The sequence below is a fragment of the Ornithodoros turicata genome, chromosome 2 (assembly GCF_037126465.1).
Source record: "Ornithodoros turicata isolate Travis chromosome 2, ASM3712646v1, whole genome shotgun sequence".
Taxonomy (NCBI): domain Eukaryota; kingdom Metazoa; phylum Arthropoda; class Arachnida; order Ixodida; family Argasidae; genus Ornithodoros; species Ornithodoros turicata.
The window spans coordinates 104,123,016-104,148,077 of NC_088202.1; the positions used below are offsets into that span (position 1 = coordinate 104,123,016).

Sequence of the window (25,062 nt, forward strand, 5' to 3'; positions counted from 1 at the left end):
GACGTGGTTCCTTGACGCAGATGTACGATGCGTGTCCAGGGCGCTAAATTTGTGCTGGCTTCCTGTCTGAATGCTGGTCAAACATCGTCCGAGTAGGACAAATAATATACAGCTGTCGAAACCTCGTAAAAATGACGGCGTTATCGCTGCGTCCGCAAATAAGGGAACGACCAATCCGAAGAGATGACGGGTGGGTTACGCTTGTGGTCACTTTGCCTCCAGTATTTTGCGTCTCAAATGCGGTTCAGTTATTGATTGACTCTTCCTATGGCCTAATTCTGTTGGCGTCGACTCGCGGATTACTTCGGGGCGAGAAAAGCGTCAGCAAAGCAGCACTGAATCAAGTACAGAAAGTACTTGGTATCCAAACCTAGGAAAACGCAATGCTGTCGAAGTACAGAAGCAAGAACAATTGTATTGAATAATATATTGATATAAAAACATGGATACCGCCTATCACATAGCGCCTGTTTCTTATTTTTCCTTTATCACATCACCATCACCATTCCAAGATAATTCAAGATAATGAAGCAAAAGCAATGAGAAATATAGGTGGAGAAAGATGGATCTGACTCTGGAGACAAATTGACTAGCCAAAAGGCTGGCAAAATGTCACAAGTGAGGACCGAACCGCCCATAAACTCAATCCATACACATTGCCCCCCCCCCCCAAGGTTTATCCAGACCCCAACAACCCGCCCGCCCGCAAATGTTTGGCAACACCCCCTTTTCACGTGTACCACTGCACCCCAACCGCACCCCAAATTTTTTGCACCCCCCCCCCCACACACACACACGGTATCTCAAAGAGAGGATATCAGGGCGTGCAGAGCACGCCGCCAGTGGGTGGGAGTCAGACTCCCAAAACCGTGAAAATATTGATGGGACGGCTGTATGAGACGATGACCGTGGGGGCGACTTCGAGCGATAGAGTACCACACACTGCCTAAGAATATGTTCCGTGTCCTAGACCAATCATGTTGAAGTTCCTTCTCTTGGAATAATTCGCCATTGTTCAAAGACCATCATACAATACGGTCGAAACTTTCCAGAAGCACCATGGCGATTCTTGTACTAAGTGAGGGGACTCCAAAATCGAGACCCGACTGCAAATGTCGCATTAGGTGAGTGTTCACAGAAAAAAAGAAAGAAAAGAAAAACTCGTCTACTCGCAATTATATAGGCGGTACCCTTGCCAGCTGCAATAACGTCAACCTGACTGCTCACCTCTGTAAATCTCACTGATACGCAAAAAAAAAAAAAAAAGTAAAAGAAAAGTCGATAAACCTCCATGTCAGCATGAAAGCCCCTATTCCTTTTCAAGGTGCAGTCCTCACCCTTAGTTAGTTCGCAGAAGCGCGTCGTCTCTACCGGTAGACACAAACACACACACGTACACACAGAAAAAAAAAAAAAAAACTATGGCGCAGCCCAGGCGAAAAATCCGGTTTAAATGGAGAGAAAAGGTGAGTCATGTCTGCCCCCTTTCTCCACGAGGCCCCAGACGTTGTCAGCTCCGAGCTAACATCGTAGACGGGAAGGCGCCACGCGAATCGAGTGACTCTTCTCTCCGACATCTATAGCAAGAGGGTTCGTCTACATGGTCGAGCCACAGCGTCTGCTTCACAGAGTAATAACCGCGATGAACAGAATGAGTTTTTGCGGTGATGCGTAAAAGCGAGAGTGGTTTTCTCCAGAAAAAAAAGTATACAAGCAGAAGACGAAACGTAGAATAAATGCCGAATAAACTGTTCGCTACTTCGCAGCATTCTGAGTTTCCCGAATATATATGAGCCGTTTTTGAGCCCGACAACTGCTATTTCGAATATGCCCGGCATGTGGAGCAGGGTTGCGGAATGGGATCACCCATTCCAGTCCAATTCCATTCCGAGGAATGGAGATTTGTGATAATTCCATTCCTTTCAATTCCTCGGAATGAAAAGGTATGGCTAATTCCCACTCCTGGAATGGCTTGGCAACCCCATTCCATTCCCTTAATTCTATCAATAAAAGAAAAGGGACCGGTAAACGTGCTGGGTCGCCCAGCAGTGCTGTAGAGGAGATTGACATTACCCATCACGGAAAAAGCAGAAATACAAGGTTATTTCGCCCTTCACCGGGTGGCACCCATAGACCAGACCGTTCCAATTCCATTCCGCCTGCGAAAAAAATGCCTAATTTCATTCCATTCCTAGGACAGTTTCCACCATTCCATTCCAATTACATTCCGGGCTCTGATAAATCTGGAATGATTCCGGAATCATTCCAACCCCGTAATGGCAACTCCGCAACCCTGATGTGGAGGTGTATCTCGCAGCAGCTCAGGACGAACTGCAGTCACGGACAAACAGCCGGTCGAACAACGACAGAACAGACACAACAACTGTGTCGTATAATTTGGAACGCATGCGCTATGTATAGGGAGGACCTAGATATTCCCAGTCGCGAAATTCCCCGATCTCGAAATTCCGGATCCCGAAACAAGGAAGGAGAATGCTCGATTGCTTCGTAAGATGACATGCCGTGTTTTAAAAACTCGTATTAGCGGACGAAAGCCACATTTTAGGAGCCGTTAGGCTTAGCAGGGCAGACACGATGGAACGCAGCATGTTGGTTAGTTTCTTATTAGGTTAGTCCAGGTTAGTTTCAGTTTGCCGTTGACAGTTTCCCGCGCTCGACTGTGCATTTTATAGTCAGACAATATTTATTTACAGTAGTTTATTTTGCAACGGGAATTTCGATCACTTTAGTTCGAGGTACACTCGCTATAGGCTGTTGCAGTGAAGTTTGCACAGCGCCATTTCGGGCCCAAACGGCCGCGGATCACAACAGTAAGGAGTTCCATCAGCGGGTTTTGCATGGTGTGTCAAACGGTATGGTGCCAAGGAAGCTACAAAACCTGTAGGAAATCAACAGAAAAAGCGGTGCTTCTTGAAAAGCGCGGACAACTCGAAACCGTGTACTTGAAAGTGCCGCGTCGTCTGCTAAACTGGGGAGTGTTGCATGATTTGGGGCGCTGATGTTGCTGCTCACTCGCGCCACCTGGCCCAGAGCAACAGGCCCATATGCGTACACTCTTAGAAATGAGGGGGGGGGGGGGGGGGGGGGGGGGGGGGGTGTCGAGGTAGCTTGCCGTTGTTGGCCGCACTCAAGTGGGCATCTTAGAAATGATGGTGGTGGTGGTGGTGGTGGTGATAGGGCATCTTAGAAATGAACTTCATCACATAGCACGCTCCTAACCAACCATCATCGCGAATGACAGCGTTCTCTCCCTTGCTTTGCTGAGAACGGGGGGCGTACGCCATTTTTGTGGCACTATGCAGTTCATAATTGCCAGACAAATGGCGTTCGCTCCCTGTTTTCACCAAATCAAGGGAGATAACATTGTCATTCGGGATGATTCAGATTCAGAGGTGTGCGTTGAAATCAGTCTATCAGGACCGTGTAATTCATTGCGCGCAACGTTAACCGGTGATTTGGCCTTCGGCCGATAGCTATGGCGAAAGCGAGGGGGCGGGGGGTTCTCTTGTATATTTTTCCCCTTGGGGGGGGGGGGGGCTTTTTTATGTGAGTAGCCGAATTTGTCGTGTGACGAATTCAACCTCTCTCTATTATTTCTTCTTCATCAACACCAGCATTCGGGATGATGGTTGACTAGGTGCGTGTTATGCAGTGAAGCTCCGGCCGTTCCTGGCTGACTCACCTTATGTGTAAACGTATTGCAGTTATTATTATTATTATTATTATTATTATTGTTATTATTAGTGGAAATCTACCCCCAAGTTTTAACAGATTGACTGACTGAGATATGAAAAATATGGAGATGTGAGACATGACAAAGTCGGGTCAGGCTAGTCAGGCTAGAACTCGTGAATAGAAAAGTAAGTGAAAAACCATCCTCAAGATGACAAAGTGGCACAAGAAAAGAAAAGAGAAAGAAGCAAAACCAAACAAACAAACAAAAAGACGAAGCAGGGTACACCTGATGAATGAGTCCAGTAAATGAAATAAGAGTTCAGATGAACGTAAATGAAATACATCAGCGGCCCTCATCACGCTGAGCAATGATGTACTCTACAGACCTTTGACAGAACTTTGCTTTCCATGCACCCATCAGAACAACTAGAACAACAACAACAAAAAAAAAAAAAAGAAAACTTCCTTTTTCATTTCTCCAAGGAGATTACATCTGAAGGCTCTGCTCAGTAGGCAACCAATCTGTCTCTTCCAAATGAATCAGTTCAGGTACGGCATAGACGGCGACAATCAACTCTGCACGTTCTTCCGTGACGCCTTTCGACTTCCTGGTTGCACCGATTTTTCTTTAGCAGATATCGTAGGATCAGTCACAATTTCAAATGCAAATAAGGAGAGATACACCTTTCGCTTGCTTAGTTTAGCCTGTGATGTAACGAATTCTCCCTCGTTTGCATGCACGCAGAGCCATTCAAGGATTCCTTTCTCTGTGCACTGAGGGGGTAAACTAATCTCGAAGCGAGCAGATGTCTCAGTAAGATATGTATGCGGCGATGTGTAGTGATAGAAAGTGATGGGAAGCAAATTGGTAGCCTTTTGATGCGGAATACCGATAGGACTACCAGAACCCATTTCGAAGAAACGACACGCTGCGATACGCTGCGTTGAGCGTATAGGCTGAAATAACAGAATGCTCATGCCATAGCTGACTGCATCAATGAAGCCTGCAGGACGACCACATAGCGCGCTATTTGCAGCCTGAAAGTTCCATGAAGATTCTTCGCCGAAAAGGGATAGCCACTTGATACCGCATATGTCAAATTCTTCATTAATCAAAGGTGTTGACAATTTAATTTTTAACGTAGCATCGTGTGCGTCTTCACGCTAGGATAACCTCCTCAGTCAATCTTTAGACAGCCCCTCTTGTATACAACGCCCAAACGAGAGAATTAACGAACAGAGCAGACAAAGAAAGATGGAAGTCACTTAAAAAGTTAGCCAACTATCTGTTGCCCCACTCGTACACATATTCGAAATCATCTACCACCCGAGTACGTTTCCGTATCCTGCTCCACTGCGCATGTGTAACAGTAGGCTCGTTTGTCCGTGCATCCTTGTATCCGTGCCGTGTGTCCGAGCATTCTAATACGGAGTTCGTATACTTTCTGGATAAAACAGGAAGCGACGTTCACATATCGGAGCTGTAGACCAAGATTAACACTTGTGAACAGATGAGTGCAACGCATCCCCTGTTACTGGCCCCGCGAAGAAGAAGTAGAAGAAGAAACAGAAATGATTTCGTCATGACGAGACCGGCCATGATAGCGTGAGTGCTAGCAGGAATCAGCTGTGCACCAACGATGCCATGTTTTTTTGCAACGGACCCATTATGGCCACTCACTGAAGAAATGCAAAAGGCTAATCGCTACGTGCACGTTTAGCTCTATAATTTAAAAACCCGAGACTAGGGGACAAAAAACGAGAGAGAGAGAGAGAGAGAGAGAGAGAGAGAGAAATACATGATGACGATGATATGGGGATGACTTCCGCTCATTGAGCAGAATGCTACCCCATTGCTATTGGGGGAAAATGAGAGGATGGTGATGAGGATGATGCTGACGACGCTGACAGGGTTTTAGAGAGAGTCGATCAGGCCTGTAGTTTGCAGGAATTTGATGAAGGGTCGCAAGACGGACATCTGCTTTCGTGTGTCCTACGGTCTCAAAATGAGTCTGAGGTCAAGGGGTCGGCTGTCAATCCGCGCAAAGTCGTTTGCCAACAAGTGACGCTCCCTCCGATAAGTGGGACATGCGATGATCACATGGTCCGCGGTCGCTGGCACACCACACTCCGTGCACAAAAAACGACAACACAGACAAGGTCTCAAATTTTGGGACCTTGTCTGTGTTGTCGTTTTTTTTTTGTCCTAGGCTCGGGCTTTTAAGTTATGGATCTATACCACCAGCTCGCAAGCTACCTTTCTATCCTCTCGTTTAGCTCTAGGTGAGAAATTGACCTTAAGTGAAATTTCCTAGTTTATTTGTGGTCATCACGATACCAATCTATTTCGAGTTGTCAAAACCTGCGATAACTGTATGTATTTCGAACTGATATGTGTCATTAAACCTGATATGATTTATTTTTCTCTGTTCTCCCCTGGTATTGTTGCCGGGCGATTATTATGGTTCGGTCAGGAAAAGGCGAATGGAATACAACGCAAACGACGTGCGCGAATGTAAACGCGCAAGGTTAATTATGCACTGCTTATTATTCATGCTGCTGACGTCGTATCTGACGTCATTTATTTATAATCGTTGTAGTCCGCGCAACGGGTGGATGGCACTGACGATCTCTTTCATGGCGCCATTCTGAAGACGCAGGGGCCTATGGGAGTTTGGCTACCTGTCTATATATACGTTGCATGTTTTCTCACCAACACGCATATTCATACGACGGGCAGTTCTAACGACGGGGCGACGCAAGCGGCATATCTGTTGAACACGATGGAAATTGTGTTCTGAGGCTGGAACACACAAGAAAGGATAAGACAGAATTGTTCTTAGGCACTTGAGGCTATGTGTCTTGTTCTTTCTTTTGTATTTAGCTTCAGAACATCCATTTCCATCGTATAGAGCAGACAAAAACTAGTTTGAAACGTCTACTGCCCGTGTGGACATTATGAAACTTTATCGTGACCTTAATCAAGCATATCGAACGCGCAGTCTGCAAGCAGGGTACAAGTCGCAAAGATCTTCCGCGAGTAACGTTCAATACGGTGTGCCGAGATTTCGGCGCGACCCTCAGGCGGGCAAAACGCATTTATCCGCTGATTAACCACTGTGGCGACGCTCATGATGGCAGCTGTCTCGCGACGTAAAGCTCGAATTGTCACTCCCTTATGAAAAAAGTTTTCTAGATTGTATAGAGTTTGTAAACAAGAACATAGAATGACAGCATTAATCCTGAATAGAGAGTGTATACAGCATTGATCTTGCTTCAGTGTGGTTCCTTTCAATAATTGGTGATAGAAACAGATACAAACTGGATAGCAAATTTGAATAGAAGCTGGAAACGATATTTTATAGAAACTAGAAACAATATTAGGTAGGAATTGGAGAGCATATTACAAGTCGTATACAATATGAATAGAATCTCGTTTCATTTGCGATACAGCTTCGACAACTGGTTGACTACGCATTGTTTGTGCCGCCTAGCCGATGGCAGTAGCTCCATAATCTTCTTTTGTATTTCAAAAACCAGGTACATTCCATTTATTTTACCGCCACATCCCACCCACTGCGTGCCATCCCACTCCAAACCGAAAAAAAAAGAAAAGAAAAGGAGAGAAAAACAAACCGAACACTTGCACACGCACAAGCCTGTGACGTGTTTGTAGAGGAACAGATACTGGTAAAACACGCAACGAAATGGCTAGGCCACATGTGGAGCCGTCATAGCTCGAGATGCAACCACACGGGTGAGGAGAGCACGCATAGATTGTTATTTCGGTAGCGAATAACAGTCACTAAAAATATTTCCTCCAACTGGTTAATATATTACTGCATTAAGGACTGTGTTTATTACTCAAATTACTCGAACTAACCCAGCACAATCTCCACACCAAATTAATGTGGTGCTGCACGTTGCACATGCATGGAGCCAGCCCCGTACTATACGATTAGCTACTGCTCTCAGTGAGTTACTCTTGGTTTAAACGATGGTATAGACAGTTGAAATAGGTACAAAAATGGTACTTCCGCCCTGGTTTACCTTTTTTATACATACGCTTTTTATACCTTTTCCTCTGATAGTGTAGAAGCAGCAGTTCGTCAAGTGCAACATTAAAAAGTACTAAACGGTAAATGTTCACGTTGCCTGAAGTGATGAGCCACAATATTGCTATGAGCATTTGTATCTATGTCCATACATGCACAAATCACATGTATTAGTTGTTCTTCAAATGTACAGCAAAAAACAAGTAAAACATGCGCGTAAATAAGACCTTTCGGCGCCTAGTATTAGCTCTATGCAGACTGTATAGAAAATGTATACATTCTAGTTCCTGAATCCTGTATAGAATGTGTATAGAGTTTACCAGTTAAAAACCCTATACAGCTTTTATCTATTTCCTATGCACAAGATTGACACTATGATAGATCGATTATCTATAGGTCCTGTATAGAAACTAGAAAATCATTTTTATTGCCGACTTGCCGGCTGCGTTTTCCCGTTGGCGCAGGGTGCGGGCCACCACCGCTCCTGTGGCTATGGGCGACCAGCACTCGGTGTCGGGATAGCTGGCGATGGTTTTCTCGCCGGTAGCGGGATTTTGAAAACCGTGGGAGTATTACTAGGATTTATATTAAAACGGTTTATTTCGGCACGATTTATTTTGGACGGTTTATTTCGGTCACCACCCGAGGAGAGTCAAGCATAGATTGTTATTTCGGTAGTGAATAACAGTCACTAAAAACATTTCCTCCAACTTTTTAATATATTACTCCATGACTGTGTTTCTTATTCAAATTACTCGAACTAGACTATCACAATCTCCACACCAAATTAATGTGGTGCTGCACGTTGCGCATGCATGGAGCTAGCCCCGTACTATACGATTAGCTACAGCGATCAGTGAGTTACACTGGGTTTAAACGATGGTATAGACAGTTGAAATAGGTACAAAAATGGTACTTCCGCCCTGGTTTACCTGTTTTATACATACGCTTTTTATACATTTTCTCCTGACAGTGTAGAAGCAGCAGTTCGTGCAACACTAAAAAGTACTAAACGGTAAATGTTCACGATGCCTGAAGTGATAAGTCACAATATTGCTATTAGCATTTGTATCCATGTTCATACATGCACATATCACATGTATTAGTTGTTCATCAAATGTACAGCAAAAAACAAGTAACACACGTCCGTAAATAAGATCTTTCGGGGCAGGTAGTATTAGCTCTATAGAGACTGTATAGAAAATGTATACATTCTAGAGTCTGAATCCTGGATAGAAACTGTATAGAGTTTACCAGTTAAAAACCCTATACAGCTTCTATCTATTTCCTATGCACAAGATTGACACTAGACACGATAGATAGATTCTCTATAGGTCCTGTATAGAAACTAGAAAATCATTTTCATAAGGGCTACCAGTTTGAAAGCAACCAATCAATTCCATGCACGCCCCAAATTTATTCCCACGTCGCAACCTCTATAGTAGAATACAGACAAGGACTGTCGGTATAGTCGCCTCTGTATTGGGCTTAGTGGAATATAATAGTACGGCGACAAATAGCTGCAGTCACTTTATAAACTTGACGACGGCAAATAATTGAGGGCAGCTCCCATGAAAAATGCAGGAGGTGTGCGAGGTCATTTCCTTCATTGTAATTCCGTCGATCGTTCTCCTCTGATCCAGACCAAAAGTCTCTCCCCGTCTTGTTTTTTTACTGTTTATTTTTTTTTCTGCGGTGTCGATCACTGATATCACACTAACGCCCAGCGAAAAAGATTACGGAACTGGGATAAAGGTGTCACTATTGATTAACTGACAGTTTAGCCAGCTTCATGCTCCAGAGTTCTTCCTGATAGTGGTGTCTGTTTAATATTTGTACGCTGTCAGGGTAGCTGTCGGACTGCATCTCACTACGTATTCGTAATAGCTGCTATTATTCGATTAAAGCGCTAGGAACAGGTCTGTCGTCTGGAAACGTTTGGTTTTTGCTCCAGTGTTGTTACGGCTGCATTTTACTGGTTGCCGTTTTCCTGTATTTTCTCTTTTTTTTTTCTATCCATTATGTTTCACACATGCACACTCGTTCTCGCAGTACAATTTATTTTACGTAAAGTTCAACACAGACGTGTAATAGAGGTTGGAACTGTCCTGGAGGGCATAGGAAGGGTCGCTAATGCATTTCACATGGAATATGATGCATACAGCAAATGTACCATAAGTTCCCATAGGTACTTCCGCTATTCAGGGTTGTTACTTTTCTTCTGTTAACACGGTTCGGTTAAGAAATGCAGTAACATGAACTATGCTAAAACGTACGTGACAGAATAAACTATAAAAGACTATAAAGCTTAATTACAAACCCATCTTTTCAATTAACACCTGCATCAAACGTGAAAAAACAAACAAACAAAAACATTTGATACACAAATTTACGTGTTGTAAAATGTGCCAGAACGCTTACTGCCAGTCTGTCGTTTCGTTACATCCAGTGAGCATACACACAACAAAGCATACATTGCAACTACATGTGCAACCCCACTACACAATAGAAAATCCGACTGAGATATTACCATAGGGTCAAAACAAAAAGGTTAGAACTTTCTATGCGGTGCGCAATGTAAATATAGTAGCTGACAATGCAGTAGACGGGTGACACATGGCGTTACACATCCGTGGAAAAGTGACCACCATGAGTGCTTGACAGATAGGTTGTCGAGTGATAACGCTATTGCGATTACAAGTACAATTGGAGAGTTCCAGTTATGTGGAAAACGACTGAACTTTGTGAGAACACCTCTTACAACGAGCCTAATTAAAAAATAGAATCAAACAATCAGAAGAAATATTTCGGAGATTTTATTTTACACACACACATACACACACAAAATGTTGAGGGCGTTCGACAGGTTCACGATGTTTTGGGCATTTGGGAATTTACTTTCATGACTTCGACTGGTATGCTGCAGCACTAGTTGGCAGATCTGAAACAGCTGAAGAACGTCTCGCAGACGATGTTGACGGCCGTTGCTTGGTGATCGAGCGTGTGTGAGAGCGTTGTGAACGAAACTTGTGGAGGAGCCGCAGGTGCTGAAGGCAGGTTTACTCTGCAGGTTTTCTGACTCTCTCATGCACAGTTATGCCCCGTATAACGTCAAAACGGTTTCGAAATTTCTTAGGTGTCAGCCGCATAAACAATCGGAGACACGCAAACCCCACGTCAACGACGATGGTATCGACGACAAGTGCGGTGTTCGGTCATTGTCATTCCCATAATTTCGACGTATGGGTGAGATTGTGTTTATTATCACTGACAAAGTATTATCAAGCTGTAACGCGCCCCAGAATGTGATCTACAAACACAGAGTCTTATTGAGAGCTTGTGAGGTTTAAATATCTTCTCTGTATTCTTATTCTTCAAATCTAATCACACGCCTCCAATTTCTTAATCACCGGATTGGCAAACCAACCTTTATGATTGCTGACGGCCTTCCTAGTATTTACCTTTTCCAATGTCCTCAAGTCAAGCAGTGTACCAGGTGAATGTCTGCACAGTTCCCCCCGAAGTCGACCCAGGACACATACTAACCCTCATGTCCCCCACTCCTTCCTGCTGTCCTCTTCCATCTGTCCACGTCTGTACGCCGCTCATAGCCGCAGTTGCTTCGCGGCGCTAACACACACACAAAAGTTTAACCAACAACTTTGTTGTTCCTAATTGGTGTCCCAGGAAATTTTTCCGAACTCTAAAAGCTCCAGAACGAGCGATCTAAATGTTTATCGAGTAGAAAAGGTAGCTAAACACAACTACCTTGACAAAAAGGCACAAAGAAAAGAAAAGACGACACCCGTTTTCGGCATCCGCTTTGCAGGGAATTGCACGATAAGGATGCACACGGCAACTATCACTCTTCTATTCAAAGGTCGTATAACCGTCATTGAATCGCGAAAGAGGCCAAGCAGCGACTCGTCATTGCCGTCGGATAACGAAGATAGAAGTCGCGCCGCAATTTCTCTTTCATTTCGAGTAAACGACAGGAGACATCGGCAACAGTGGGTGGATGCTGCTTCAATAAAGGCGCCGCGAATGCATTCTAAAGCAGGAAGTGCCACCCATTCAGACGGGGAGACGCTTTCGTCGTCATCCGCTTGCATCCGAGACGATGGGCTTTTATCGGGGGATTTTTTTTTTAGCTTACTCACACGTTGGTTTCGTCCTTTTCGAGCGGACGAAATCGCGCTGTGAAATACTTACGCTTACAACGAATTCGGCTGTAGCGAATGCGGATATAGCGAAGCATCGCGCGAGAAGAAGAGGGAATAGAAGTATCGAAGGAAACGGTGTTACCGTGTCGTTTCAATAACAAACTGAAACGCGGGATTGTAGCAATATGTTTTCCTCTTTTCTTACTGTACGGTGACAGTTTGTGACAGCCTTCATTGAGGTCAGAGCATGTCCTCGACGAATGATGCTTATCATGCACTAAGAAGTTCGTGGGGCGTGGCGTTACAGTTTGCGGCGCTATAGAAGTCACGCCGAGGTATGCTTGAATTTGTGTACATGTAACGAGCACGAAAATAACATGCGATGACCTTCCATTGTCACTGCGAGTTGGCAGAAGCTGTTACAATCGAATTCTCTCATAAATGGAACAATCGAAGCCATGTTTTCCAATGTGCTATTATTCTACAAGCGTCTTTGTCACTGGAAAGGCTATCCTATTTGTAACACAATACGCAAAGAAGAAAAGAATCACGAAATGCAACTGTGTTCCGTCTCTGTGAACGATGCATATTCTCCAGCTTTGGTGCATGCTTACGGATAATGTGTTCAAACTCACGACTTCTCGCATGTCCTTCGTCCAGTGGCTACTGGCTTGTCAACACTCTCGAGACATATTGAATTTGGCGAGCGAGTATAGCTTTACCACCATGTGATAACGAATAGATGGTTATGTACCGTTACGCGTACTTGTACATATATTTCGCTTTTGCACGCTCTTGGAAGCTATAATATCGCAAAGAGATAGAATGACCTCGTAAACATACGTTATGCTGCTCTAGTAAGAAAATGAAACACCCCATTTGAAGGGAGGGACGACCTTCCATTGTTCGGCCTTACAAATAGGAGGACTGTATGATCAGTCGTGCCTTTGACATGGTATCGGCCTTTGTGGTTACTGTTAGTAGTAGTATGAGATTGCGATAAGCTTCGCTCATTTTCCGCTATATGGCGCAACATTTGCAGATTTTAGCGCCACCATCACTTACGCGCGCCGGATAGCCGCCCGTCCGCCGTCGCCGGTCATGCATCAGTGCACCTCATGTAGGGTGTCGAACGCAACCGAAAACAACCGTTATTTTTCGTCGGAACCGAACCGCCGCCATCTTGGAGCTGAACCAGAAACATTGAAATTTCATACCTGGGGTCCTTGGACCTTTACTAGTTTTCAACGTTACTGAGAGCTGACTTTTATGGCGTGCTGTTTGTGATGCATAGTAGGAGAAATAACAGCACCATCCGCACGGCCGAGCGGGTTAAGGCGTCCCGCTCATTGGTGGTATAGCCGAGGTCGTGCTCAAGACTGGGAGGTGGTGGGTTCAAATCCTACTACCGGCTGTGTTGTCTGAGGTATTCTTTCCCTTGGTTTTCCGAAGACTTTCCAGACGAATTTCGGCACAGTTCCCCCTGAAGTCGGCCCAGTACGCATACTAACCCCCCTGTCCCCCACTCCTTCCTGCTGTCCTCTCTCCACCTGTCTACTACATCTGTACGCCGCTCATAGCCACAGTTGCTTCGCGGCGCTAACACGGAAGCAAAAAAGAAAAAAAAGAAAGGAAATGATAACAGTTCCAGGAACTGAAGTGAGCCTTGTTACGACCAGGCTGCCACGCCATGTTTGTCACCCTCCAGTCGTTGGTCAGTCATGTTCCTGTCCGCGAGCTTCCCCATTCACCCAAAAGGGGAAGGAGATCAAGGTCGTCTCCCTAGAACTCTCCGCGGCTAGTGACCTTCTTTTGACCCTTTTTGGAGCTTTTCACTTTCACTTGTCACGATGTAAATATATTCCGTTCTTCACTTCACTCACTTTTGCCTCGTCTGGGTTCTGCCTGGGTGCTGGGCCCCTCGACCAAGCTACCGACTGTCGCAAGACTTAACAGCCTGGGACGAGCGTTTTCCGGACTCAAATACGCATCGTCTCCACGAAGAGGCTCACCCGCCACTTTAAATGATGCTTTAAAAGATTTTGCTGCGTTCACTTGCTCGTTGCCTCTCTACTGCATGGAATATCCCATGAAAAAACGGCAAAACAAGGAACCTTTTCTCGTCACTATGATCTATTTTTCGTGCTTCAGGAATCGGCACTTCCTTGAATTGCTTCCAGATGATTGCTTCTCTCGTCCTCCCTCCGCGACTACCGCGCCCCTTAACTGCTCTCTTCCACCGCATGAGGCTCAACGTTGCCTTTACACCTGCCTTTCAACACCGTCTCGGCTCCACCTCGTCTTCCCTCTGCCCCACTTGTGGAGTGCACGGCGACCTCAGCCACGTCATCCTGGCCTGTGGGCAATACCACCACGAGCGTGCCCTAATGGAACTCTCTATGCAACGCATTGACAAGCGGCCGTTCAACCTAGCGAAGGTCCTCGGTCCGTGGTCGAACGCTGCCCACCAGACGCAGGGCCTTCGTCTTCTGGCGGAGTACTTGTGGTCCACCGGTCTGGCGGCGGCTCTTTGAAAGCCCATCATCATCCCTTCATCCTCCCCCAACGCGAAATAGCGCAGTGTATCGCCTCAGCGGCGGTGAATCGCCCACCCCATCACCATCCAATGTATGTGTGTGTGTGTGTTCCAGATGAAGTCATCCGAATATCCGGCGTCTCGTAATCTTTCGTATTCTTGGTGTGGAGCTGATTGGACAGTTCGAAGGATTTTTTGACGGTTGATGTGAAACACGATTTGACAAGTCCTTTCTTGACACCCTTAGGGTCAGATCTTCTGTGTGGCATGCAATTGTTGGTATATAGAGTGAGATCTAAATATCTAATCTTGCCTTCATTTAGTATATATTAATATTTAGATCTCACTCTATATACCTAGAATGGCTTGTGTTGATCGTACAGAACCGCCCCAAACCCCTTCTAAGTGCGTATAGTTCACACCCCAAAGTTGTCAAGGAAGGAGTAGTCAAATAGTTTTTCACATCAGTCATATTCGCTATTATAGAGTGATCGATCAGTGGGAGCAGATGAGAGACTGAGATGATCACCGGTTATGTTTTTTTATTTATTTTATTTTGGTGCCCTCAGGGCATAAGCTTTACAGAGGGGAGTGGGACAAGAAACTAACGGAGAAACGACAGGCACATACAAGGCAATTTCAATCATAACATAACATAAAAAAGAAAAAGAAAAGAAAAAAAACAAAAAACACGCAGACAAGGTGGCCTAACAAAACTAATCATTGACAGAGTAATGAATTGCTGCTGATTTCCTGAAGAGTGTAATGTCAGTTATAGATGATAATGATGATGGCAGTTGGTTCCACTGAAGCGATGTTCTAGGTATGAAGGACTCAGAAAACGTGGATGCACAGCGATGAATACCCACTTGCTGGCTATTATCGACGCGACGCGATATGTAATGAGGTGGGAGAACGAGCGATTCCTTCAACGAAGGGTTGTGGTGATAGATTTTATGAAAGAGGTTCAGGCGACTCAATTTACGGTGCACAGACAGAGGTGGGATATGGAGGCTAGTTTTCATTGATGATACACTTGCGGTGCGATTGTAACTGCCGAGAATGAAACGTGCTGATCGATTCTGAACAGCTTCAATGGCGTGAACGAGCGATTCTTGATAAGGGTTCCAGGTAGCTGCCCCATATTCGAGTTTTGGTCTAATGAGTGTTTTGTACAGTGTTAACTTTAGATGAAGAGGTACTAGATAAAAATTACGTTTGATGTAACCCAGAGTGCGATTGGCACTACTGATAGTGTGTTCAATATGCGTGCGCCAAGATGAGTCCGATGTGATATGAACGCCTAGATATTTATACGATGAAACGTGTTCAAGTATGGTGTTGTTGATGCTGTACTCTGAAATGTTTGAGATTTTGCGGCAAACTCTAAGGTGTTTGCATTTATTAATATTGAGCTCCATACGCCATGTGTTACACCAATCAAGGCCGTTATCTACAGATTGGAGAACGCTGGCGTCGTCACTCTTCGTAATTTCACGATATAGCACCAGTCATCAGCGAACAGTTTTAAGTTTGAACGAAGGCTGTTGGGTAAATCATTAATGTATATGAGAAAAAGAAGTGGGCCCAACACCGAGCCCTGGGGAACACCGGAACGGACTGGGATTAGATTGGAGTCGTAATTGTTAGCCGTTACATATTGGAACCGACCGCTCAAGAAAGACCGAATCCACTCCAGAACCTGGGGATTAATATTGAGGGAGTTGAGCTTATGAAGCAGTAATTGGTGCGAAACCTTGTCGAAGGCGCGTTTAAAACCAAGGAAGATACAATCTATAACTGAGGACCGATCTAACGCTAAGTGGAGGTCGTGAGTAAAACAAGCAAGTTGCGTCTCACAGGAAAATGATTTGCGAAACCCGTGCTGGGAATCGCTGAAAAAAGCATTCTCTTCTAGGTGACGCACTAAATGAGAGTAGATGATATGCTCAAGTACTTTACACGGCACGGATGCTAATGAAATAGGTCTGTAATTATTGGGGGATTGTTTATCGCGTGAGTTGTGTATTGGGATGACTTACCCAACTTCCAGTCAATGGGAACTTTTCCTTCAAGCAATGATTGTTGAAATATTTTAGAGAGAAAAATTGATGAGTAAACAATAGTGCTTTTCAGAAGTTTGGGAGTAATCAAGTGACTGCCCGCACTGGATGACAATGGTAATGAATCGATGATCTTGCCAATTCCCACGTCATCGACAATGATAGGGTCCATGGGCGGTATGCTTCGCATGCTGAGTGGAGGGCATTGTATGTTACAAACTGAGCTGAAGGAGTTAGAAAAAGTCATGTTCAAAATGCCTGCGCATCTCCGGTCAGAGTGTAGGTTGCCAGCTGAATCAAACAAGGACATCTGCAACTTATTCTTAGGGTTTACCGTGTTCCAAAACTTCCTGGGAGTTTCGGCTAGCATGGAGGGTAACTGATTTAAAAAAAAATTGGACTTGGCATTTTTAAGAGCAGCATTATAAGCGTTCAGAGAAGCGGTATATTGTTCCCACTTCTGGGGAGATGACGTTCTTCTGGGTTGACGATAAAGCCGCTTCTTGTTTTTTAGTCGTTTTAAAGTGCGGTTGTACCATGGTGATTCATTTCGTATGCGGATGACGCTTACAGGAATGTGCTTATGTGCTTGCGTTATTTTCGTCTTGAACATCAACCAGTTCGACGCAACCGAGCTATCGATCATCGAAGCCATCTATGAAGCAATCAAGGAAGTTACACAGTTCATCATTGATAGCTGCGAAATTGGCTTTCTTATAGTTACGAATGAGTTTCGTGCGTGTACTATGGGTATGCAAGTGAGTTTGTACAAAGAAATGCAGTAATGAGTGATCACTTAAACCATCGGAATGTACTACAGGTGATGCGAGGTCAGCAGTTGTGGTAAAGACCAAATGAAGAATGTTTGAACTGGTAGCAGTAACGCGAGTCGGGTTCAGAACAATTTGGTTAAAATGGAAATCATCACACAGGCGAACAAAAGCGCAAGCATCACTGAATGATGGGACGCCAGGTGGTTCAACATTCCATAAGATACCTGGATAATTAAAGTCACCAAGAAGAAACACTGGTAGAGACGGAAACCGCGTCGTGACAATATTTAGTGCGTCATGTAGATTGTCAAGAAAGTTATTATCAGACGATGGTGGACGATAACACACGCCGACAATGATTTCCCAAGCAGCAAAATGTACTGAAAGTCGAGTGCAATAGGGGTGGACGGGTAGGTGGAAGGCCTTGAACAGAGTCGTGAAACTAAAGCACATTGATAAAACACATACCGTCCACCCCTATTGCACTCGACTTTCAGTACATTGTGCTGGTTGGGTTTGTTATGATGTGAACCAACTGACACCCAAAGCATCTACAGCGTGGTAGGGACATTAACAACAGCAGATGATAAAGACTCTGATACAGCGATCAGTACTCCGCCACCAACTCTTAATCCTCTGTCGGCTCTATACACAGCAAACACTTTCTCACAATTAAACAGCTCACAATTTGATATTTTGGTTGAGAGCCACGTTTCAGTAAGGACAACTACGTCGGCCTCAGTGGTGTCGATGAATGAGCTGAGTTCATCACGTTTGTTTATTAAGCTTCTAATGTTATTAATTTCTTCATCGTTCCTCAGACGTGTGGAAAATACTATACATTTCTGAAACATCTCATACTTACAAATACGGTGTTTTTCTTTTTTTCTTCACGTGTCGTAATCATTTGTGGTGGCCAAATAAATTATTATTACACGGACAGTGTCGTAATCATGAGAAGTCAATAACCTTTTTATAGGGTGCAATAGGTGAATGGACGTATTATCATCATAATCCAGGATGCAAAAAACAATCTGCAATTAGGCTTTTTGATTGGTTGATTGTATGTAGGTGCGAGTCCCGACAAGGATTCTTTGAATTGTTGTTTTGTTTAATGGTTATTGTTTTCGTAGTGAATGCTATCAGATTCGCGCGAATTCGTGGAACATATCTAGAAGCGATAATGGAGCGAAAAGAATGCAAGGAAGGGTGGTCTGGAAAGGGAAGCACCTTTGGGAAGATAAGTTTCTCTTTCCTGGGCATCTCAGTAACGCAGCGGTTCATTTGAATCAATATGCAACTAATGATAGCAAGATAAATTTAGTCACGTACGATATAAAATTATTTTTAAAAATTTCTTTCTGTTGAACTGAAACTTTAGTACTGTTTCTCAAAAGTCACACTGCACACCTATCACAACCATTTCTTTAAAAGCAACGCGCACGGTCTAGAAGCCATCAGTCGTTCTTGGATTGTGACGCCGTCAGCAGCTTCCGTGGTTCGCTCGACTCTTGATGCGTGGTGAGCACGCACTTTCTAGGCTTTATAGTAAAACCTTATCTATCCTGACCGTACGTCTTTTTGCTTCTTTTAGGAGCCGTTGAGTGTATCTGGTTCCCAATGACGATAAGGCGGATTTTTGTTCTTCAACGTTCACGGGCTGGTAGATGAAGCCTACATGGTGAGCGTGTATTTTTCTTTCGCAGTGGCTGTCTGGGCCTTCCGATTCGGCTCTGCCATAACTGGGCTCAGTTAAGGGTTTGTCAGCGAAGCGTTTATGTTCTTGTAAAGTGTAAAGCTCTTTCGCTGTAGCTAAGCTAGACAGATGAAGATGGCATGCTTCAAGAGGAGCTACGCGCTTTTGTCTTCAAGTAACTTTAGGGTTAGGCTTAACTGAGCTCGCATTCCGTCCGTCACAGAGCAACGGTCACTGTAGTTGCTGACCCAGTTGAGCTTTGACGAAGGGAATGGCCTTTTTTTTTTTTTTTCGTCAACTGAAGAGGAACATCGCGCTTCAGTTCGTAACCCAAATGGGTGTTACGACAAAAGTAAGCTATACTTTCTGTATCCACCTTCGATTCCAATTCCATTGTGGTTAGGGCTAGCTTACGGTCGCGCTGCTAGGTGTGTAATTCGTTGCGAAACTATTTAACACCTGTTGTGTTTCTGCTTGTAGCTTGATCACTTTTCAATAAAATATGCTATGTTTTTGTTTCTGTATTTTCTCATTCCCTCTGACGCAGACATGCGCTAGCTTACTAGTGAGGCAGTAACACTGCGTCATCCCCGTTGTCATTTTACTTTGTCATTTTCTTGTAGTTATGTCTCTTGTATTTGACCACCATTGCAATAAAACCTTGCTGCTTGGGTTGACTGTCTTTTATCAGTCCCTGATAACGCGAACATGCACTAGCTTACTGATTGAGGCAGGTACATTTTGGCTGTCCCCCTTTGCCTTCCAGAACACTCAAGTCATCTGCGGCGCCGCAATCTCTCACCAGGGTGGATGCAAGAAGAGTTCCCGGTCATGACATGCCCACCACTTTATAGAGTATATTTGAGTTTAGCTTAGTTTGCGATGCTGTGTGACTCTTTGCTTTTTCTGCAGGTGCTGTTCCCTGCAGGGTGGAGACGGACATGTGCGCCAGAAGCGTCTCGAAGACTTTCTTGTACTTTCCCTTTCTTGCCATTCCGTCGCGCAATAAATATGTTCCTCTCAGAACTATTCTTTTTCACTTCTTTTCTTGAGACGCGAACAAAACTTAACCAGGTCATCGCTTTAATGTGACGAGGTCCTGAGCCCCCTATGGGCTATGGTGTACTAGAATCTGTCCACCATATTGTGGGTAAAGGGGGTGGGGGCAACAAGTAACCCCTGGATTTTGCTTTCTTTCTGGCGAAGCCTTCACGAAGAGCTCCGGGGATGCTTTGGATCGAAAACCGGCCAATGGACGGCTTAAACGTCTCCTGGTTCCCCCCCTCCCCCTGCATTCACCAACAGTGACTACAAAGATTGCTTTCTAGTTTCGTCCCATGTGACGGGGGAAAGAAATGGCTAGATATAAAAGATTTTGCTGTTGACGGTTTATATTTGATTCCTATTCGGCGATTCCACTTTATAAAATCTGTACCTGTCATGGCTAAAAAGGTTGTGCCACCATGCTCCTGGTGCAGTGGAAATGAATGAGGTGTTGCTGTCGCTAGGTGAAATCAAATTCAACACGGGGCGTATGCTTATAATAATCTATGTGAATGCTGCGGATACCATTTTTAGTCCGTCCAACTCCAACCATCTCTTGAGGCTTGTTAGATTCAAAAGAAAAAAAAAACTGCATTGGCCGGTGACGACGAAGAACGCTGCAGAAACAAATTGCGCGAATGTTTAATTATTTAGCTGTATGGCGTCTGTAAAACGACGAGCATTCAATGAATGGAAGCGATATCGCACAAGTACCTTAACTTTGAATTAGAACCGAGATTCATTAAAAAGAAGACAAAGGCTATAATTCATTCTCATTTGTCCCCTCTGAAGCGGACAGTTGATAAGAGCTGCTTTTCTGAGTATCGGGCTTTATAAGAAGAATTTAATTAGAAATCCACAGCGCTGGGGAAGTTCCTTCCGACAAGCAGTGATAAAATGGCGCATGTGATGCATGACCGTCTGCACATCTATACTGTATGCTGGGTATGCAGGTAAGTAAAATGAACAAAGTATTGGCATTTATTCGGGGTACAATTAATATTTCTTGCGCAGATTGAAACGAGCATTAGGCGACGTATCATAGCAGAGACGGACTTTTAGAAACTAATAATGAAGTTCAGCTGTAACATGTTATACGGACGCTGTCCCCTTCCCCCCCCCCCTTTCCCGAACGGTCTCATTCCATTACCACCACATTTCACAACAAAAAAAAAAAAAAAAAAAGGAAAGAAGAAGCTGATTCATTGAAAAAGGAAACATAACGAGATGTGAGTCAGGCTATTCCAGAACACGTAAACGAGAGAGAAAGAGAGAGAGAAAAAGACGCTGAACTCTATAGCTCTTGAAACTGGATGTGTAACTCTTGAGATTTATCCAACAGAGAACTAAATCCTTTATTAGCTGAACAAGAAAGAATGTGAAACGTAACTTCCCATTGGCTGGTTGGTTTTTGTACCCTGTATTATAATATGATGATATCGCATGAATTCGTCTATTGCGCCCCATGGAAAAGTGATGTCCTTTTGCGAATATGTACTCAGATACTGATATCATTTGCATTTTCCATACTAGGAAGAAGATATTAAAAATATAATTGGTAATTGATGACTCATTGATTTCCGTAGCGAGAAAGCCATAAGGGCAAGAAGATAATAATAATAACAGGTGATCATCTCGATCTTTCATACAATCCTACTGGTCACCCACCGTATAATAAAAACAAAAGTAACAACTCATTGTTCCATTTCAAGGAGGACACGGACGGGAGCGAAATTGAGGAGGCCGTTGCCTTGAAGGCTAAGATGCATCTGGTACCCGATAGGAATTCTATTTGAAATAAATATTTTCTTAAATTCGCAGTAGCACTTTATATGTTTTGAATGTCAGTAGCACTGAAGCTGCGAAATCGGACCCTAAAAAAGAGCGAGTACGTTCTAGTGCAGAGGCCACCACCTCAAATCGAGTTGCAGGCCGCGTCAGCCTTAGACCACATCTTGGAGGGCCGCACAATAAAGAAACGACCGTAATCACCATAAATTACCCTAAAACGCAATGAACTAAAGACATACACAAAGAACAGGAGCAGTGTTCTTACTGAGGAGCCGGAAGGTGCGCGTACAAGTAGTTACTGAAAAACTCCGCTTGACACACCAAAATAAATAAATAAACTGCCTTTCCAAATCGGGTATCGAAAATACCGAAAATGATTGGAGAAAAATATGTACTTCTTCAAAAACGATTATATGACGATGTCCAGAAGCACTGAAATTATCTTCGATTTACACACTGTAGTGTTGTTGCTATTGCAAACAGTTGCAACATGGAAAAAGAAAAATGTGACAGAAAGAGCAAGCTGACTTCAATGACACTGGATGACTTCGGGTTTGCTACTGTAAAACTTACTCGTAAAAAGTTAAAATACAATGGCCCTGGGTACATGACTGCTCTATCTCCATTTATTTTCTCTCTGCATGTCTCTGTTCGTTTCCAACTTCTCGCAGATGACATCCGGAGAGGCAGGCTGCTGCTACGTAGTGCGAGAATTAAGGCCCATTTAATCCCCACATTAGTGAAAGTGCAGCTTACGAACGTGTACGCTATGCAAGTAGGTCAATCTTTCGCGCAGGCCCCTTAGCTTTTCCCTTTCCCCTCGTGCACGTAGAACGGTCTCATTGGATCGCTCTCAAATAAGGTACCACAACAACTGCATGTGAGGTCGACGTTGCTCTACCAGCTCGCGTGGCTCAGTGGTTAGCGTGCTGGCCATGTCACGTCGAGACTAGAAGGTACCCGGGTTCGAATCCCGGTGCCGGCGTTCCCCAGGGCGTCAGTCGTGACGTTGCCCGCGTTGCCCACGGCGAGCCCTTTCACCACCACGTTGCTTCATGTTTTTCACCATAGTGTTGTGATGGTGGTACTGCGCCGTTGTCAGACTAACGCTCTGGGGGATTGCGCGTCCTGGGCCGACTTCTAAGGGATCTGTGCCGACATATATCTGACAGCGTCTGAGGAAAACCCAGGAAAAACCCTGCACATCACAGCCGGCACCAGGATTCCCAGTGCCTCCCAGTCTCGACGTGACATGGCCAGCATGCTAACCACTCGGCCACATGAGCTGGTCCATGGTGTTGTGGCCCGTCTAAGAATGCCCCCTTATTGCTGCCTCCTGAGTCGACAGACGCTTTGTCATGTGCTTCCCCAACCTTTTCTTTCTCTCATGCGCAGAGCCGTACTGTCGTAGCGTTAGCTTGTTGAGGTTTATGAACCACAAGAAGTGCTAAACATGGACAGTAGCAGCACTACGCCGGATAGGGGTAAAAGCAATGCCTGAAAGTCTGGTTTCATTCCCACTTCTTTAGTATTATTTTTATATACCCCAACAGAAGGAAGGTGGCTTCCTTCTGTTGGGTGATCCAGGGAACTGGGGCCCCACAATAGCGTTATAGTGGTACGGATAACGTATTCCGCTTGGGAAGCACGATTCCCCCCAAGCAACATGCCGCCTGCAGGCAGATGTGGTGGTGGTCATGGACGTGATGGTGACAGCCTGCAGGAAGAGTTGCTCGGCAATAGCACGCCACCAACCAACCACTGCGGCTTATCAGAAAACAAGAGGAAGCGAAGCGGGAAAACCTAAAGCAGGCTATTATCCATTTGGGAACGTGAGAACTCAACAGGTACTACTTGAACACTTTCGCGCCCTATATATGCAGGGGCTGACTTTTTCGGGTTAAATGCATTTCCCAAATTGGGGTGGGGGGGGGGGGGTAATCTGGTGTTATTGTGAAATCTGAAATTCGGGGTGAATTCGGGTGATATCACGTTCGGTTTGTTATTATTGTTCTATCTAGCAGCCCAGCGTTGGTCAAACATGCGTTCCTCTTGAATTATTGACCCAAGTGCTACATGTTGTAAAATGAAACGTGCTTAGCATAAATATAGTTGCACTTAAATAATGTTTACAGCGAACACGCGCTAAAAATACTTAATACGTGATTGGAATTCGGGGAGACATCGGGCTTAGCTCGAATTGGTCCGGTACCGTTTTTTTTTATAATTTATTATTTGCATTTTTAGACCCCCAAAATACAAATAAATAAATAAATAAATAAATAAATAAAAACGGTATCGGACCAATTACTACCAATAACCAATTAGGGTTACTCGGGCTGAATCGAGATAAAAAGTCATACCCAACCTATATTCAATCTGACTGGATATTTCGACATGTTTCTATGGATACTATTCGAAGGCTTCGAATTGAATTTGACATGTGTAACGAATATTGGAATATTAATTTCCTAAAAACAAAGTAATCCTGTAACCGTACCAAATGTCATATAAAGAGGAGTTCGTCCGTTACGTATAGTTTGTAGTGCACATGGTATGCCTCAAGTTACCGACTTAGAAATGCAAACTATCTGATATTAAAAGCAGCGGAATAAAAGAAAAGTCGGTTCTCATGAAAGTCAGAATATTTCGACAGGTCACGTAAAACCCTGACACAAACGAAAGGGAGAAGCGTTCTTTCACACATGCATTACAGGACGAAATCTCAACCATTGCTTTTTTGTTATCAATGGGTCACAGCATTCAAATATAAATAATGTATCGAGTATATAACCGTGTGCACACACTATACCGCGGCGGTGGATTAGTCGGTAACGTGTTCGCCTATACTGATTGCGAGGTTACGGGTTCGATCCCGGCCGAAGACGCCAGCAACTTGGTGGCTCGGTACAAGTTGCTTAGACACGCCGCCTTCCGCGAGGCTCGTCGCACGCGTCGCTCATGATCATATTGGTCTCGCGACATAAAGCCACGAATTATTAACACACTATACGTCCGCACACAATCACGCGAGGGTCCTTATAGTTGGGAATTTGTTTCCACACAAGCAAAAATATACTGCCAGGCATCCGCTCCAGAGAATGCCCGGGAAGACCATGGTTCCCGGTACGACAGGTATATTTAACGAGCTGCACCAATTCAGGGGTATGCGTACCCATGATATGAATCAGCCGTGCCCCTAAGACTGGATGCAGTGCACTTGGGTGCTTCGTTGCGTTAAGCGT

At 44.5% G+C, this 25,062-nt stretch overlaps 1 protein-coding gene and 1 long non-coding RNA gene across 4 annotated transcripts in view; one reads left to right on the top strand and one right to left on the bottom strand.

Annotated features, from left to right (window-relative positions):
* The window catches only part of LOC135383920 (ras-related protein Rab-8A-like), a 107,854-nt gene that overhangs the window by 49,302 nt on the left and 33,490 nt on the right, over positions 1–25,062 (bottom strand). The gene's annotated exons all lie outside the window — the stretch shown is intronic.
* Positions 18,593–20,002, top strand: LOC135383919 (uncharacterized). Of its 2 annotated transcripts, XR_010420148.1 has the most exons (4): positions 18,593–18,807; positions 18,881–18,967; positions 19,749–19,837; positions 19,895–20,002. It is a non-coding gene; the product is annotated as an uncharacterized LOC135383919 (long non-coding RNA). The 2 variants fall into 2 exon arrangements; XR_010420147.1 differs by having other exon boundaries at positions 18,881–19,837.